The following is a 19,901-nucleotide window of genomic DNA, read 5'->3' as shown; positions in this document are numbered from 1 at the left end:
ATCGGGCCTCATGTAGAATAACCACTTTTTAAACCCTCACAGTGACCAAAATTGACATTTTTACAGAGTTTTGCTTACTCAAAAGCTTCAATTTTGACCAATTTCAGGCACAGAAATGACTTTAAACACACTTATTATAGTTGAGAAGGTAATAATTCACATACAACCGTCATTTAAAGTCAAAAGATTAAATGTTAAATTTTCATCAATATTGACAATTTTTTGAACGTTCGACAGGTCCGGGGTCATCGTATTTCATCAGAAAATTGATTTTTTGGACTCTACCAAAAATGATTTAAAATGTCATTTGGATCGGGCCTCATGTTGAATAACCACTTTTTAAACCCTCACAGTGACCAAAATTGCAATTTTTACAGAGTTTTCGCTTACTCAAAAGCTTCAATTTTGACCAATTTCAGGCACAAAAATGACTTTAAACACACTTATTTTAGTTGAAAAAGTAATAATTCACATCCAACCGTCATTTAAAGTCAAAAGATTAAATGTTAAAATTTCATCAATATTGACCACTTTTTTGAACGTTCGACAGGTCCGGGGTCATTGTTTTTCATCAGAAAATTGATTTTTTGGACTCTACCAAAAATGATTCAAAATGTCATTGAGATCGGGCCTCATGTAGGATAACCACTTTTTAAACCCTCACAGTGACCAAAATTGCTATTTTTACAGAGTTTTGCTTACTCAAAAGCTTTAATTTTGACCAATTTCAGGCACAGAAATGACTTTAAACACACTTATTTTAGTTGAAAAAGTAATATTTCACATCCAACCGTCCTTTAAAGTCAAAAGATTAAATGTTAAAACTTCATCAATATTGACAATTTTTTGAACGTTCGACAGGTCCGGGGTCATCGTTTTTCATCAGAAAATTGATTTTTTGGACTCTACCAAAAATAATTCAAAATGTCATTTGGATCGGGCCTCATGTTGAATAACCACTTTTTAAACCCTCACAGTGACCAAAATTGCCATTTTTACAGAGTTTTGCTTACTCAAAAGCTTTAATTTTGACCAATTTCAGGCACAGAAGTGACTTTAAACACACTTATTTTAGTTGAACAGGTAATAATTCACATACAACCGTCATTTAAAGTCAAAAGATTAAATGTTAAATTTTCATCAATATTGACCATTTTTTGAACGTTCGACAGGTCCAGGGTCATCGATTTTCATCAGAAAATTGATTTTTTGGACTCTACCAAAAATGATTCAAAATGTCATTTGGATCGGGCCTCATGTTGAATAACCACTTTTTAAACCCTCACAGTGACCAAAATTGCAATTTTTACAGAGTTTTTGCTTACTCAAAAGCTTTAATTTTGACCAATTTCAGGCACAGAAATGACTTTAAACACACTTATTTTAGTTGAACAGGTAATAATTCACATCCAACCATCATTTAAAGTCAAAAGATTAAATGTTAAATTTTCATCAATATTGACCATTTTTTGAACGTTCGACAGGTCCGGGGTCATCGTTTTTCATCAGAAAATTGAATTTTTTGGACTCTACCAAAAATGATTCAAAATGTCATTTGGATCGGGCCTCATGTTTAATAACCACTTTTTAAACCCTCACAGTGACCAAAATTGCAATTTTTACAGAGTTTTCGCTTACTCAAAAGCTTCAATTTTGACCAATTTCAGGCACAGAAATGACTTTAAACACACTTATTTTAGTTGAGAAGGTAATAATTCACATCCAACCGTCATTTAAAGTCAAAAGATTAAATGTTAAATTTTCATCAATATTGACCATTTTTTGAACGTTTGACAGGTCCGGGGTCATCGTTTTTCATCAGAAAATTGATTTTTTGGACTCTACCAAAAATGATTCAACATGTCATTTGGATCGGGCCTCATGTTTAATAACCACTTTTTAAACCCTCACAGTGACCAAAATTGCCATTTTTACAGAGTTTTGCTTACTCAAAAGCTTTAATTTTGACCAATTTCAGGCACAGAAATGACTTTAAACACACTTATTTTAGTTGAACAGGTAATAATTCACATACAACCGTCATTTAAAGTCAAAAGATTAAATGTTAAATTTTCATCAATATTGACCATTTTTTGAACGTTCGACAGGTCCAGGGTCATCGTTTTTCATCAGAAAATTGATTTTTTGGACTCTACCAAAAATGATTCAAAATGTCATTTGGATTGGGCCTCATGTTTAATAACCACTTTTTAAACCCTCACAGTGACCAAAATTGCCATTTTTACAGAGTTTTCGCTTACTCAAAAGCTTCAATTTTGACCAATTTCAGGCACAGAAATGACTTTAAACACACTTATTTTCTTTGAAAAAGTAATAGTTCACATCCAACCATCATTTAAAGTCAAAAGATTAAATGTTAAAATTTCATCAATATTGACCACTTTTTTGAACGTTCGACAGGTTCATCGTTTTTCTTCAGAATATTGATTTTTTGGACTCTACCAAAAATTATTCAAAATGTCATTGGGATCGGGCCTCATGTAGAATAACCACTTTTTAAACCCTCACAGTGACCAAAATTGCCATTTTTACAGAGTTTTGCTTACTCAAAAGCTTCAATTTTGACCAATTTCAGGCACTTAAATGACTTTAAACACACTTATTTTAGTTGAAAAAGTAATAATTCACATACAACCGTCATTTAAAGTCAAAAGATTAAATGTTAAATTTTCATCAATATTGACAATTTTTTGAACGTTCGACAGGTCCGGGGTCATCGTTTTTCATCAGAAAATTGATTTTTTGGACTCTACCAAAAATGATTCAAAATGTCATTTGGATCGGGCCTCATGTTGAATAATCACTTTTTAAACCCTCACAGTGACCAAAATTGCCATTTTTACAGAGTTTTCGCTTACTCAAAAGCTTCAATTTTGACCAATTTCAGGCACAAAAATGACTAAACACACTTATTTTAGTTGAGAAGGTAATAATTCACATCCAACCGTCATTTAAAGTCAAAAGATTAAATGTTAAATTTTCATCAATATTGACCATTTTTTGAACGTTCGACAGGTCCGGGGTCATCGTTTTTCATCAGAAAATTGATTTTTTGGGCTCTACCAAAAATGATTCAAAATGTCATTTGGATCGGGCCTCATGTTTAATAACCACTTTTTAAACCCTCACAGTGACCAAAATTGCCATTTTTACAGAGTTTTCGCTTACTCAAAAGCTTCAATTTTGACCAATTTCAGGCACTTAAATGACTTTAAACACACTTATTTTAGTTGAAAAAGTAATAATTCACATCCAACCTTCATTTAAAGTCAAAAGATTAAATGTTAAAATGTCATCAATATTGACCACTTTTTTGAACGTTCGACAGGTCCGGGGTCATCGTTTTTCATCAGAAAATTGATTTTTTGGACTCTACCAAAAATGATTCAAAATGTCATTTGGATCGGGCCTCATGTTTAATAACCACTTTTTAAACCCTCACAGTGACCAAAATTGCCATTTTTACAGAGTTTTCGCTTACTCAAAAGCTTCAATTTTGACCAATTTCAGGCACTTAAATGACTTTAAACACTCTTATTTTAGTTGAAAAAGTAATAATTCACATCCAACCTTCATTTAAAGTCAAAAGATTAAATGTTAAAATTTCATCAATATTGACCACTTTTTTGAACGTTCGACAGGTCCGGGGTCATCGTTTTTCATCAGAAAATTGATTTTTTGGACTCTACCAGAAATGATTCAAAATGTCATTGGGATCGGGCCTCATGTAGAATAACCACTTTTTAAACCCTCACAGTGACCAAAATTGCCATTTTTACAGAGTTTTGCTTACTCAAAAGCTTTAATTTTGACCAATTTCAGGCACAGAAATGACTTTAAACACACTTATTTTAGTTGAACAGGTAATAATTCACATACAACCGTCATTTAAAGTCAAAAGATTAAATGTTAAATTTTCATCAATATTGACCATTTTTTAAACGTTCGACAGGTCCGGGGTCATCGTTTTTCATCAGAAAATTGATTTTTTGGACTCTACCAAAAATGATTCAAAATGTCATTTGGATTGGGCCTCATGTTTAATAACCACTTTTTAAACCCTCACAGTAACCAAAATTGCCATTTTTACAGAGTTTTCCCTTACTCAAAAGCTTCAATTTTGACCAATTTCAGGCACAGAAATGACTTTAAACACACTTATTTTAGTTGAACAGGTAATAATTCACATACAACCGTCATTTAAAGTCAAAAGATTAAATGTTACATTTTCATCAATATTCACCATTTTTTGAACATTCGACAGGTCCAGGGTCATCGTTTTTCATCAGAAAATTGATTTTTTGGACTCTACCAAAAATGATTCAAAATGTCATTTGGATCGGGCCTCATGTTTAATAACCACTTTTTATACCCTCACAGTGACCAAAATTGCCATTTTTACAGAGTTTTCGCTTACTCAAAAGCTTCAATTTTGACCAATTTCAGGCACAGAAATGACTTTAAACACACTTATTTTAGTTGAAAAAGTAATAATTCACATCCAACCTTCATTTATAGTCAAAAGATTAAATGTTAAAATTTCATCAATATTGACCTTTTTATTTTACTGTTCGACAGGTCCGGGGTCATCGTTTTTCATCAGAAAATTGATTTTTTGGACTCTACCAAAAATGATTCAAAATGTCATTTGGATCGGGCCTCATGTTTAATAACCACTTTTTAAACCCTCACAGTGACTAAAATTGCCATTTTTACAGAGTTTTCGCTTACTCAAAAGCTTCAATTTTGACCAATTTCAGGCACTTAAATGACTTTAAACACACTTATTTTAGTTGAAAAAGTAATATTTCACATCCAACCTTCATTTAAAGTCAAAAGATTAAATGTTAAAATTTCATCAATATTGACCACTTTTTTGAACGTTCGACAGGTCCGGGGTCATCGTTTTTCATCAGAAAAATGATTTTTTGGACTCTACCAGAAATGATTCAAAATGTCATTGGGATCGGGCCTCATGTAGAATAACCACTTTTTAAACCCTCACAGTGACCAAATTTGACATTTTTACAGAGTTTTGCTTACTCAAAAGCTTCAATTTTGACCAATTTCAGGCACAGAAATGACTTTAAACACACTTATTTTAGTTGAAAAAGTAATAATTCACATCCAACCGTCATTTAAAGTCAAAAGATTAAATGTTAAAATTTCATCAATATTGGCCACTTTTTTGAACGTTCGACAGGTCCGGGGTCATCGTTTTTCATCAGAAAATTGATTTTTTTGGACTCGACCAAAAATGATTCAAAATGTCATTGGGATCGGGCCTCATGTAGAATAACCACTTTTTAAACTCTCACAGTGACCAAAATTGACATTTTTACAGAGTTTTGCTTACTCAAAAGCTTCAATTTTGACCAATTTCAGGCACAGAAATGACTTTAAACACACTTATTATAGTTGAAAAAGTAATAATTCACATCCAACCGTCATTTAAAGTCAAAAGATTAAATGTTAAAATTTCATCAATATTGACCACTTTTTTGAACGTTCGACAGGTCCGGGGTCATTGTTTTTCATCAGAAAATTGATTTTTTGGACTGTACCAAAAATGATTCAAAATGTCATTGAGATCGGGCCTCATGTAGGATAACCACTTTTTAAACCCTCACAGTGACCAAAATTGCTATTTTTACAGAGTTTTGCTTACTCAAAAGCTTTAATTCTGACCAATTTCAGGCACAGAAATGACTTTAAACACACTTATTTTAGTTGAAAAAGTAATATTTCACATCCAACCGCCCTTTAAAGTCAAAAGATTAAATGTTAAAACTTCATCAATATTGACAATTTTTTGAACGTTCGACAGGTCCGGGGTCATCGATTTTCATCAGAAAATTGATTTTTTGGACTCTACCAAAAATGATTCAAAATGTCATTTGGATCGGGCCTCATGTTGAATAACCACTTTTTAAACCCTCACAGTGACCAAAATTGCAATTTTTACAGAGTTTTTGCTTACTCAAAAGCTTCAATTTTGACCAATTTCAGGCACAGAAATGACTTTAAACACACTTATTTTAGTTGAAAAAGTAATAATTCACATCCAACCTTCATTTAAAGTCAAAAGATTAAATGTTAAAATTTCATCAATATTGACCACTTTTTTGAACGTTCGACAGGTCCGGGGTCATCGTTTTTCATCAGAAAATTGATTTTTTGGACTCTACCAGAAATGATTCAAAATGTCATTGGGATCGGGCCTCATGTAGAATAACCACTTTTTAAACCCTCACAGTGACCAAAATTGCCATTTTTACAGAGTTTTGCTTACTCAAAAGCTTTAATTTTGACCAATTTCAGGCACAGAAATGACTTTAAACACACTTATTTTAGTTGAACAGGTAATAATTCACATCCAACCATCATTTAAAGTCAAAAGATTAAATGTTAAATTTTCATCAATATTGACCATTTTTTGAACGTTCGACAGGTCCGGGGTCATCGTTTTTCATCAGAAAATTGAATTTTTTGGACTCTACCAAAAATGATTCAAAATGTCATTTGGATCGGGCCTCATGTTTAATAACCACTTTTTAAACCCTCACAGTGACCAAAATTGCAATTTTTACAGAGTTTTCGCTTACTCAAAAGCTTCAATTTTGACCATTTTCAGGCACAGAAATGACTTTAAACACACTTATTTTAGTTGAGAAGGTAATAATTCACATCCAACCGTCATTTAAAGTCAAAAGATTAAATGTTAAATTTTCATCAATATTGACCATTTTTTGAACGTTTGACAGGTCCGGGGTCATCGTTTTTCATCAGAAAATTGATTTTTTGGACTCTACCAAAAATGATTCAACATGTCATTTGGATCGGGCCTCATGTTTAATAACCACTTTTAAACCCTCACAGTGACCAAAATTGCCATTTTTACAGAGTTTTGCTTACTCAAAAGCTTTAATTTTGACCAATTTCAGGCACAGAAATGACTTTAAACACACTTATTTTAGTTGAACAGGTAATAATTCACATACAACCGTCATTTAAAGTCAAAAGATTAAATGTTAAATTTTCATCAATATTGACCATTTTTTGAACGTTCGACAGGTCCAGGGTCATCGTTTTTCATCAGAAAATTGATTTTTTGGACTCTACCAAAAATCATTCAAAATGTCATTTGGATTGGGCCTCATGTTTAATAACCACTTTTTAAACCCTCACAGTGACCAAAATTGCCATTTTTACAGAGTTTTCGCTTACTCAAAAGCTTCAATTTTGACCAATTTCAGGCACAGAAATGACTTTAAACACACTTATTTTCGGTGAAAAAGTAATAGTTCACATCCAACCATCATTTAAAGTCAAAAGATTAAATGTTAAAATTTCATCAATATTGACCACTTTTTTGAACGTTCGACAGGTTCATCGTTTTTCTTCAGAATATTGATTTTTTGGACTCTACCAAAAATGATTCAAAATGTCATTGGGATCGGGCCTCATGTAGAATAACCACTTTTTAAACCCTCACAGTGACCAAAATTGCCATTTTTACAGAGTTTTGCTTACTCAAAAGCTTCAATTTTGACCAATTTCAGGCACTTAAATGACTTTAAACACACTTATTTTAGTTGAAAAAGTAATAATTCACATACAACCGTCATTTAAAGTCAAAAGATTAAATGTTAAATTTTCATCAATATTGACAATTTTTTGAACGTTCGACAGGTCCGGGGTCATCGTTTTTCATCAGAAAATTGATTTTTTTGACTCTACCAAAAATGATTCAAAATGTCATTTGGATCGGGCCTCATGTTGAATAATCACTTTTTAAACCCTCACAGTGACCAAAATTGCCATTTTTACAGAGTTTTCGCTTACTCAAAAGCTTCAATTTTGACCAATTTCAGGCACAAAAATGACTTTAAACACACTTATTTTAGTTGAAAAAGTAATAATTCACATCCAACCTTCATTTAAAGTCAAAAGATTAAATGTTAAAATTTCATCAATATTGACCACTTTTTTGAACGTTCGACAGGTCCGGGGTCATCGTTTTTCATCAGAAAATAGATTTTTTGGACTCTACCAGAAATGATTCAAAATGTCATTGGGATCGGGCCTCATGTAGAATAACCACTTTTTAAACCCTCACAGTGACCAAAATTGCCATTTTTACAGAGTTTTGCTTACTCAAAAGCTTTAATTTTGACCAATTTCAGGCACAGAAATGACTTTAAACACACTTATTTTAGTTGAACAGGTAATAATTCACATACAACCGTCATTTAAAGTCAAAAGATTAAATGTTAAATTTTCATCAATATTGACCATTTTTTGAACGTTCGACAGGTCCGGGGTCATCGTTTTTCATCAGAAAATTGATTTTTTGGACTCTACCAAAAATTATTCAAAATGTCATTTGGATCGGGCCTCATGTTTAATAACCACTTTTTAAACCCTCACAGTGACCAAAATTGCCATTTTTACAGAGTTTTCGCTTACTCAAAAGCTTCAATTTTGACCAATTTCAGGCACTTAAATGACTTTAAACACACTTATTTTAGTTGAAAAAGTAATAATTCACATCCAACCTTCATTTAAAATCAAAATATTAAATGTTAAAATGTCATCAATATTGACCACTTTTTTGAACGTTCGACAGGTCCGGGGTCATCGTTTTTCATCAGAAAATTGAATTTTTTGGACTCTACCAAAAATGATTCGAAATGTCATTTGGATCGGGCCTCATGTTTAATAAACACTTTTTAAACCCTCACAGTGACCAAAATTGCCATTTTTACAGAGTTTTGCTTACTCAAAAGCTTTAATTTTGACCAATTTCAGGCACAGAAATGACTTTAAACACACTTATTTTAGTTGAACAGGTAATAATTCACATACAACCGTCATTTAAAGTCAAAAGATTAAATGTTACATTTTCATCAATATTCACCATTTTTTGAACGTTCGACAGGTCCAGGGTCATCGTTTTTCATCAGAAAATTGATTTTTTGGACTCTACCAAAAATGATTCAAAATGTCATTTGGATTGGGCCTCATGTTTAATAACCACTTTTTAAACCCTCACAGTGACCAAAATTGCCATTTTTACAGAGTTTTCCCTTACTCAAAAGCTTCAATTTTGACCAATTTCAGGCACAGAAATGACTTTAAACACACTTATTTTCTTTGAAAAAATAATAGTTCACATCCAACCGTCATTTAAAGTCAAAAGATTAAATGTTAAAATTTCATCAATATTGACCACTTTTTTGAACGTTCGACAGGTTCATCGTTTTTCTTCAGAATATTGATTTTTTGGACTCTACCAAAAATGATTCAAAATGTCATTGGGATCGGGCCTCATGTAGAATAACCACTTTTTAAACCCTCACAGTGACCAAAATTGCCATTTTTACAGAGTTTTGCTTACTCAAAAGCTTCAATTTTGACCAATTTCAGGCACTTAAATGACTTTAAACACACTTATTTTAGTTGAAAAAGTAATAATTCACATACAACCGTCATTTAAAGTCAAAAGATTAAATGTTAAATTTTCATCAATATTGACAATTTTTTGAACGTTCGACAGGTCCGGGGTCATCGTTTTTCATCAGAAAATTGATTTTTTGGACTCTACCAAAAATGATTCAAAATGTCATTTGGATCGGGCCTCATGTTGAATAATCACTTTTTAAACCCTCACAGTGACCAAAATTGCCATTTTTACAGAGTTTTCGCTTACTCAAAAGCTTCAATTTTGACCAATTTCAGGCACTTAAATGACTTTAAACACACTTATTTTAGTTGAAAAAGTAATAATTCACATCCAACCTTCATTTAAAGTCAAAAGATTAAATGTTAAAATGTCATCAATATTGACCACTTTTTTGAACGTTCGACAGGTCCGGGGTCATCGTTTTTCATCAGAAAATTGATTTTTTGGACTCTACCAAAAATGATTCAAAATGTCATTTGGATCGGGCCTCATGTTTAATAACCACTTTTTAAACCCTCACAGTGACCAAAATTGCCATTTTTACAGAGTTTTCGCTTACTCAAAAGCTTCAATTTTGACCAATTTCAGGCACTTAAATGACTTTAAACACACTTATTTTAGTTGAAAAAGTAATAATTCACATCCAACCTTCATTTAAAGTCAAAAGATTAAATGTTAAAATGTCATCAATATTGACCACTTTTTTGAACGTTCGACAGGTCCGGGGTCATCGTTTTTCATCAGAAAATTGATTTTTTGGACTCTACCAAAAATGATTCAAAATGTCATTTGGATCGGGCCTCATGTTTAATAACCACATTTTAAACCCTCACAGTGACCAAAATTGCCATTTTTACAGAGTTTTCGCTTACTCAAAAGCTTCAATTTTGACCAATTTCAGGCACTTAAATGACTTTAAACACTCTTATTTTAGTTGAAAAAGTAATAATTCACATCCAACCTTCATTTAAAGTCAAAAGATTAAATGTTAAAATTTCATCAATATTGACCACTTTTTTGAACGTTCGACAGGTCCGGGGTCATCGTTTTTCATCAGAAAATTGATTTTTTGGACTCTACCAGAAATGATTCAAAATGTCATTGGGATCGGGCCTCATGTAGAATAACCACTTTTTAAACCCTCACAGTGACCAAAATTGCCATTTTTACAGAGTTTTGCTTACTCAAAAGCTTTAATTTTGACCAATTTCAGGCACAGAAATGACTTTAAACACACTTATTTTAGTTGAACAGGTAATAATTCACATACAACCGTCATTTAAAGTCAAAAGATTAAATGTTACATTTTCATCAATATTCACCATTTTTTGAACGTTCGACAGGTCCAGGGTCATCGTTTTTCATCAGAAAATAGATTTTTTGGACTCTACCAAAAATGATTCAAAATGTCATTTGGATTGGGCCTCATGTTTAATAACCACTTTTTAAACCCTCACAGTGACCAAAATTGCCATTTTTACAGAGTTTTCCCTTACTCAAAAGCTTCAATTTTGACCAATTTCAGGCACAGAAATGACTTTAAACACACTTATTTTCTTTGAAAAAATAATAGTTCACATCCAACCGTCATTTAAAGTCAAAAGATTAAATGTTAAAATTTCATCAATATTGACCACTTTTTTGAACGTTCGACAGGTTCATCGTTTTTCTTCAGAATATTGATTTTTTGGACTCTACCAAAAATGATTCAAAATGTCATTGGGATCGGGCCTCATGTAGAATAACCACTTTTTAAACCCTCACAGTGACCAAAAATGCAATTTTTACAGAGTTTTGCTTACTCAAAAGCTTCAATTTTGACCAATTTCAGGCACAGAAATTACTTTAAACAAACTTATTTTAGTTGAACAGGTAATAATTCACATCCAACCTTCATTTAAAGTCAAAAAATTAAATGTTAAAATTGTATCAATATTGACCACTTTTTTGAACGTTCGACAGGTCCCGGGTCATCGTTTTTCATCAGAAAATTGATTTTTTGGACTCTACCTGAAATGATTCAAAATGTCATTGGGATCGGGCCTCATGTAGAATAACCACTTTTTAAACCCTCACAGTGACCAAAATTGCCATTTTTACAGAGTTTTGCTTACTCAAAAGCTTTAATTTTGACCAATTTCAGGCACAGAAATGACTTTAAACACACTTATTTTAGTTGAACAGGTAATAATTCACATACAACCGCCATTTAAAGTCAAAAGATTAAATGTTAAATTTTCATCAATATTGACAATTTTTTGAACGTTCGACAGGTCCGGGGTCATCGTTTTTCATCAGAAAATTGATATTTTGGACTCTACCAAAAATGATTCAAAATGTCATTTGGATCGGGCCTCATGTTGAATAATCACTTTTTAAACCCTCACAGTGACCAAAATTGCCATTTTTACAGAATTTTCGCTTACTCAAAAGCTTCAATTTTTACCAATTTCAGGCACAAAAATGACTAAACACACTTATTTTAGTTGAAAAAGTAATAATTCACATCCAACCGTCATTTAAAGTCAAAAGATCAAATGTTAAAATTTCATCAATATTGACCACTTTTTTGAACGTTCGACAGGTCCAGGGTCATCGTTTTTCATCAGAAAATTGATTTTTTGGACTTTACCAAAAATGATTCAAAATGTCATTTGGATCGGGCCTCATGTTTAATAACCACTTTTTATACCCTCACAGTGACCAAAATTGCCATTTTTACAGAGTTTTCGCTTACTCAAAAGCTTCAATTTTGACCAATTTCAGGCACAGAAATGACTTTAAACACACTTATTTTAGTTGAAAAAGTAATAATTCACATCCAACCTTCATTTATAGTCAAAAGATTAAATGTTAAAATTTCATCAATATTGACCTTTTTATTTTACTGTTCGACAGGTCCGGGGTCATCGTTTTTCATCAGAAAATTGATTTTTTGGACTCTACCAAAAATGATTCAAAATGTCATTTGGATCGGGCCTCATGTTTAATAACCACTTTTTAAACCCTCACAGTGACTAATATTGCCATTTTTACAGAGTTTTCGCTTACTCAAAAGCTTCAATTTTGACCAATTTCAGGCACAGAAATTACTTTAAACACACTTATTTTATTTGAAAAAGTAATAGTTCACATCCAACCATCATTTAAAGTCAAAAGATTAAATGTTAAAATTTCATCAATATTGACCTTTTTATTTTACTGTTCGACAGGTCCGGGGTCATCGTTTTTCATCAGAAAATTGATTTTTTGGACTCTACCAAAAATGATTCAAAATGTCATTTGGATCGGGCCTCATGTTTAATAACCACTTTTTAAACCCTCACAGTGACCAAAATTGCCATTTTTACAGAGTTTTGCTTACTCAAAAACTTCAATTTCGACCAATTTCAGGCACAGAAATGACTTTAAACACACTTATTTTAGATGAGAAGGTAATAATTCACATCCAACCGTCATTTAAAGTCAAAAGATTAAATGTTAAATTTTCATCAATATTGACCCTTTTTTGAACGTTCGACAGGTCCGGGGTCATCGTTTTTCATCAGAAAATTGATTTTTTGGACTCTACCAAAAATGATTCAAAATGTCATTTGGATCGGGCCTCATGTTTAATAACCACTTTTTAAACACTCACAGTGACCTAAATTGCCATTTTTACAGAGTTTTCGCTTACTCAAAAGCTTCAATTTTGACCAATTTCAGGCACTTAAATGACTTTAAACACACTTATTTTAGTTGAAAAAGTAATATTTCACATCCAACCTTCATTTAAAGTCAAAAGATTAAATGTTAAAATTTCATCAATATTGACCACTTTTTTGAACGTTCGACAGGTCCGGGGTCATCGTTTTTCATCAGAAAAATGATTTTTTGGACTCTACCAGAAATGATTCAAAATGTCATTGGGATCGGGCCTCATGTAGAATAACCACTTTTTAAACCCTCACAGTGACCAAATTTGACATTGTTACAGAGTTTTGCTTACTCAAAAGCTTCAATTTTGACCAATTTCAGGCACAGAAATGACTTTAAACACACTTATTTTAGTTGAAAAAGTAATAATTCACATCCAACCGTCATTTAAAGTCAAAAGATTAAATGTTAAAATTTCATCAATATTGGCCACTTTTTTGAACGTTCGACAGGTCCGGGGTCATCGTTTTTCATCAGAAAATTGATTTTTTTGGACTCGACCAAAAATGATTCAAAATGTCATTGGGATCGGGCCTCATGTAGAATAACCACTTTTTAAACCCTCACAGTGACCAAAATTGACATTTTTACAGAGTTTTGCTTACTCAAAAGCTTCAATTTTGACCAATTTCAGGCACAGAAATGACTTTAAACACACTTATTATAGTTGAGAAGGTAATAATTCACATACAACCGTCATTTAAAGTCAAAAGATTAAATGTTAAATTTTCATCAATATTGACAATTTTTTGAACGTTCGACAGGTCCGGGGTCATCGTATTTCATCAGAAAATTGATTTTTTAGACTCTACCAAAAATGATTTAAAATGTCATTTGGATCGGGCCTCATGTTGAATAACCACTTTTTAAACCCTCACAGTGACCAAAATTGCAATTTTTACAGAGTTTTCGCTTACTCAAAAGCTTCAATTTTGACCAATTTCAGGCACAAAAATGACTTTAAACACACTTATTTTAGTTGAAAAAGTAATAATTCACATCCAACCGTCATTTAAAGTCAAAAGATTAAATGTTAAAATTTCATCAATATTGACCACTTTTTTGAACGTTCGACAGGTCCGGGGTCATTGTTTTTCATCAGAAAATTGATTTTTTGGACTGTACCAAAAATGATTCAAAATGTCATTGAGATCGGGCCTCATGTAGGATAACCACTTTTTAAACCCTCACAGTGACCAAAATTGCTATTTTTACAGAGTTTTGCTTACTCAAAAGCTTTAATTTTGACCAATTTCAGGCACAGAAATGACTTTAAACACACTTATTTTAGTTGAAAAAGTAATATTTCACATCCAACCGTCCTTTAAAGTCAAAAGATTAAATGTTAAAACTTCATCAATATTGACAATTTTTTGAACGTTCGACAGGTCCGGGGTCATCGTTTTTCATCAGAAAATTGATTTTTTGGACTCTACCAAAAATGATTCAAAATGTCATTTGGATCGGGCCTCATGTTGAATAACCACTTTTTAAACCCTCACAGTGACCAAAATTGCCATTTTTACAGAGTTTTGCTTACTCAAAAGCTTTAATTTTGACCAATTTCAGGCACAGAAGTGACTTTAAACACACTTATTTTAGTTGAACAGGTAATAATTCACATACAACCGTCATTTAAAGTCAAAAGATTAATAGTTAAATTTTCATCAATATTGACCATTTTTTGAACGTTCGACAGGTCCAGGGTCATCGTTTTTCATCAGAAAATTGATTTTTTGGACTCTACCAAAAATGATTCAAAATGTCATTGGGATCGGGCCTCATGTAGAATAACCACTTTTTAAACCCTCACAGTGACCAAAATTGCCATTTTTACAGAGTTTTGCTTACTCAAAAGCTTTAATTTTGACCAATTTCAGGCACAGAAATGACTTTAAACACACTTATTTTAGTTGAACAGGTAATAATTCACATCCAACCATCATTTAAAGTCAAAAGATTAAATGTTAAATTTTCATCAATATTGACCATTTTTTGAACGTTCGACAGGTCCGGGGTCATCGTTTTTCATCAGAAAATTGAATTTTTTGGACTCTACCAAAAATGATTCAAAATGTCATTTGGATCGGGCCTCATGTTTAATAACCACTTTTTAAACCCTCACAGTGACCAAAATTGCAATTTTTACAGAGTTTTCGCTTACTCAAAAGCTTCAATTTTGACCAATTTCAGGCACAGAAATGACTTTAAACACACTTATTTTAGTTGAGAAGGTAATAATTCACATCCAACCGTCATTTAAAGTCAAAAGATTAAATGTTAAATTTTCATCAATATTGACCATTTTTTGAACGTTCGACAGGTCCGGGGTCATCGTTTTTCATCAGAAAATTGAATTTTTTGGACTCTACCAAAAATGATTCAAAATGTCATTTGGATCGGGCCTCATGTTTAATAACCACTTTTTAAACCCTCACAGTGACCAAAATTGCAATTTTTACAGAGTTTTCGCTTACTCAAAAGCTTCAATTTTGACCAATTTCAGGCACAGAAATGACTTTAAACACACTTATTTTAGTTGAGAAGGTAATAATTCACATCCAACCGTCATTTAAAGTCAAAAGATTAAATGTTAAATTTTCATCAATATTGACCATTTTTTGAACGTTCGACAGGTCCGGGGTCATCGTTTTTCATCAGAAAATTGAATTTTTTGGACTCTACCAAAAATGATTCAAAATGTCATTTGGATCGGGCCTCATGTTTAATAACCACTTTTTAAACCCTCACAGTGACCAAAATTGCAATTTTTACAGAGTTTTCGCTTACTCAAAAGCTTCAATTTTGACCAATTTCAGGCACAGAAATGACTTTAAACACACTTATTTTAGTTGAGAAGGTAATAATTCACATCCAACCGTCATTTAAAGTCAAAAGATTAAATGTTAAATTTTCATCAATATTGACCATTTTTTGAACGTTTGACAGGTCCGGGGTCATCGTTTTTCATCAGAAAATTGATTTTTTGGACTCTACCAAAAATGATTCAACATGTCATTTGGATCGGGCCTCATGTTTAATAACCACTTTTTAAACCCTCACAGTGACCAAAATTGCCATTTTTACAGAGTTTTGCTTACTCAAAAGCTTTAATTTTGACCAATTTCAGGCACAGAAATGACTTTAAACACACTTATTTTAGTTGAACAGGTAATAATTCACATACAACCGTCATTTAAAGTCAAAAGATTAAATGTTAAATTTTCATCAATATTGACCATTTTTTGAACGTTCGACAGGTCCAGGGTCATCGTTTTTCATCAGAAAATTGATTTTTTGGACTCTACCAAAAATGATTCAAAATGTCATTTGGATTGGGCCTCATGTTTAATAACCACTTTTTAAACCCTCACAGTGACCAAAATTGCCATTTTTACAGAGTTTTCGCTTACTCAAAAGCTTCAATTTTGACCAATTTCAGGCACAGAAATGACTTTAAACACACTTATTTTCTTTGAAAAAGTAATAGTTCACATCCAACCATCATTTAAAGTCAAAAGATTAAATGTTAAAATTTCATCAATATTGACCACTTTTTTGAACGTTCGACAGGTTCATCGTTTTTCTTCAGAATATTGATTTTTTGGACTCTACCAAAAATGATTCAAAATGTCATTGGGATCGGGCCTCATGTAGAATAACCACTTTTTAAACCCTCACAGTGACCAAAATTGCCATTTTTACAGAGTTTTGCTTACTCAAAAGCTTCAATTTTGACCAATTTCAGGCACTTAAATGACTTTAAACACACTTATTTTAGTTGAAAAAGTAATAATTCACATACAACCGTCATTTAAAGTCAAAAGATTAAATGTTAAATTTTTATCAATATTGACAATTTTTTGAACGTTCGACAGGTCCGGGGTCATCGTTTTTCATCAGAAAATTGATTTTTTGGACTCTACCAAAAATGATTCAAAATGTCATTTGGATCGGGCCTCATGTTGAATAATCACTTTTTAAACCCTCACAGTGACCAAAATTGCCATTTTTACAGAGTTTTCGCTTACTCAAAAGCTTCAATTTTGACCAATTTCAGGCACAAAAATGACTAAACACACTTATTTTAGTTGAGAAGGTAATAATTCACATCCAACCGTCATTTAAAGTCAAAAGATTAAATGTTAAATTTTCATCAATATTGACCATTTTTTGAACGTTCGACAGGTCCGGGGTCATCGTTTTTCATCAGAAAATTGATTTTTTGGGCTCTACCAAAAATGATTCAAAATGTCATTTGGATCGGGCCTCATGTTTAATAACCACTTTTTAAACCCTCACAGTGACCAAAATTGCCATTTTTACAGAGTTTTCGCTTACTCAAAAGCATCAATTTTGACCAATTTCAGGCACTTAAATGACTTTAAACACACTTATTTTAGTTGAAAAAGTAATAATTCACATCCAACCTTCATTTAAAGTCAAAAGATTAAATGTTAAAATGTCATCAATATTGACCACTTTTTTGAACGTTCGACAGGTCCGGGGTCATCGTTTTTCATCAGAAAATTGATTTTTTGGACTCTACCAAAAATGATTCAAAATGTCATTTGGATCGGGCCTCATGTTTAATAACCACTTTTTAAACCCTCACAGTGACCAAAATTGCCATTTTTACAGAGTTTTCGCTTACTCAAAAGCTTCAATTTTGACCAATTTCAGGCACTTAAATGACTTTAAACACTCTTATTTTAGTTGAAAAAGTAATAATTCACATCCAACCTTCATTTAAAGTCAAAAGATTAAATGTTAAAATTTCATCAATATTGACCACTTTTTTGAACGTTCGACAGGTCCGGGGTCATCGTTTTTCATCAGAAAATTGATTTTTTGGACTCTACCAGAAATGATTCAAAATGTCATTGGGATCGGGCCTCATGTAGAATAACCACTTTTTAAACCCTCACAGTGACCAAAATTGCCATTTTTACAGAGTTTTGCTTACTCAAAAGCTTTAATTTTGACCAATTTCAGGCACAGAAATGACTTTAAACACACTTATTTTAGTTGAACAGGTAATAATTCACATACAACCGTCATTTAAAGTCAAAAGATTAAATGTTACATTTTCATCAATATTGACCATTTTTTGAACGTTCGACAGGTCCGGGGTCATCGTTTTTCATCAGAAAATTGATTTTTTGGACTCTACCAAAAATTATTCAAAATGTCATTTGGATCGGGCCTCATGTTTAATAACCACTTTTTAAACCCTCACAGTGACCAAAATTGCCATTTTTACAGAGTTTTCGCTTACTCAAAAGCTTCAATTTTGACCAATTTCAGGCACTTAAATGACTTTAAACACACTTATTTTAGTTGAAAAAGTAATAATTCACATCCAACCTTCATTTAAAATCAAAATATTAAATGTTAAAATGTCATCAATATTGACCACTTTTTTGAACGTTCGACAGGTCCGGGGTCATCGTTTTTCATCAGAAAATTGAATTTTTTGGACTCTACCAAAAATGATTCAAAATGTCATTTGGATCGGGCCTCATGTTTAATAAACACTTTTTAAACCCTCACAGTGACCAAAATTGCCATTTTTACAGAGTTTTGCTTACTCAAAAGCTTTAATTTTGACCAATTTCAGGCACAGAAATGACTTTAAACACACTTATTTTAGTTGAACAGGTAATAATTCACATACAATCGTCATTTAAAGTCAAAAGATTAAATGTTACATTTTCATCAATATTCACCATTTTTTGAACGTTCGACAGGTCCAGGGTCATCGTTTTTCATCAGAAAATTGATTTTTTGGACTCTACCAAAAATGATTCAAAATGTCATTTGGATTGGGCCTCATGTTTAATAACCACTTTTTAAACCCTCACAGTGACCAAAATTGCCATTTTTACAGAGTTTTCCCTTACTCAAAAGCTTCAATTTTGACCAATTTCAGGCACAGAAATGACTTTAAACACACTTATTTTCTTTGAAAAAATAATAGTTCACATCCAACCGTCATTTAAAGTCAAAAGATTAAATGTTAAAATTTCATCAATATTGACCACTTTTTTGAACGTTCAACAGGTTCATCGTTTTTCTTCAGAATATTGATTTTTTGGACTCTACCAAAAATGATTCAAAATGTCATTGGGATCGGGCCTCATGTAGAATAACCACTTTTTAAACCCTCACAGTGACCAAAAATGCCATTTTTACAGAGTTTTGCTTACTCAAAAGCTTCAATTTTGACCAATTTCAGGCACAGCAATGACTTTAAATACACTTATTTTAGTTGAAAAAGTAATAATTCACATACAACCGTCATTTAAAGTCAAAAGATTAATAGTTAAATTTTCATCAATATTGACCATTTTTTGAACGTTCGACAGGTCCAGGGTCATCGTTTTTCATCAGAAAATTGATTTTTTGGACTCTACCAAAAATGATTCAAAATGTCATTGGGATCGGGCCTCATGTAGAATAACCACTTTTTAAACCCTCACAGTGACCAAAATTGCCATTTTTACAGAGTTTTGCTTACTCAAAAGCTTTAATTTTGACCAATTTCAGGCACAGAAATGACTTTAAACACACTTATTTTAGTTGAACAGGTAATAATTCACATCCAACCATCATTTAAAGTCAAAAGATTAAATGTTAAATTTTCATCAATATTGACCATTTTTTGAACGTTCGACAGGTCCGGGGTCATCGTTTTTCATCAGAAAATTGAATTTTT

The sequence above is a fragment of the Lissotriton helveticus genome, chromosome 6, assembly GCF_964261635.1.
Source record: "Lissotriton helveticus chromosome 6, aLisHel1.1, whole genome shotgun sequence".
Lineage (NCBI taxonomy): Eukaryota > Metazoa > Chordata > Amphibia > Caudata > Salamandridae > Lissotriton > Lissotriton helveticus.
The sequence above is the reverse complement of the archived record's forward strand: the minus strand, read 5'-3'. Positions refer to the sequence as shown.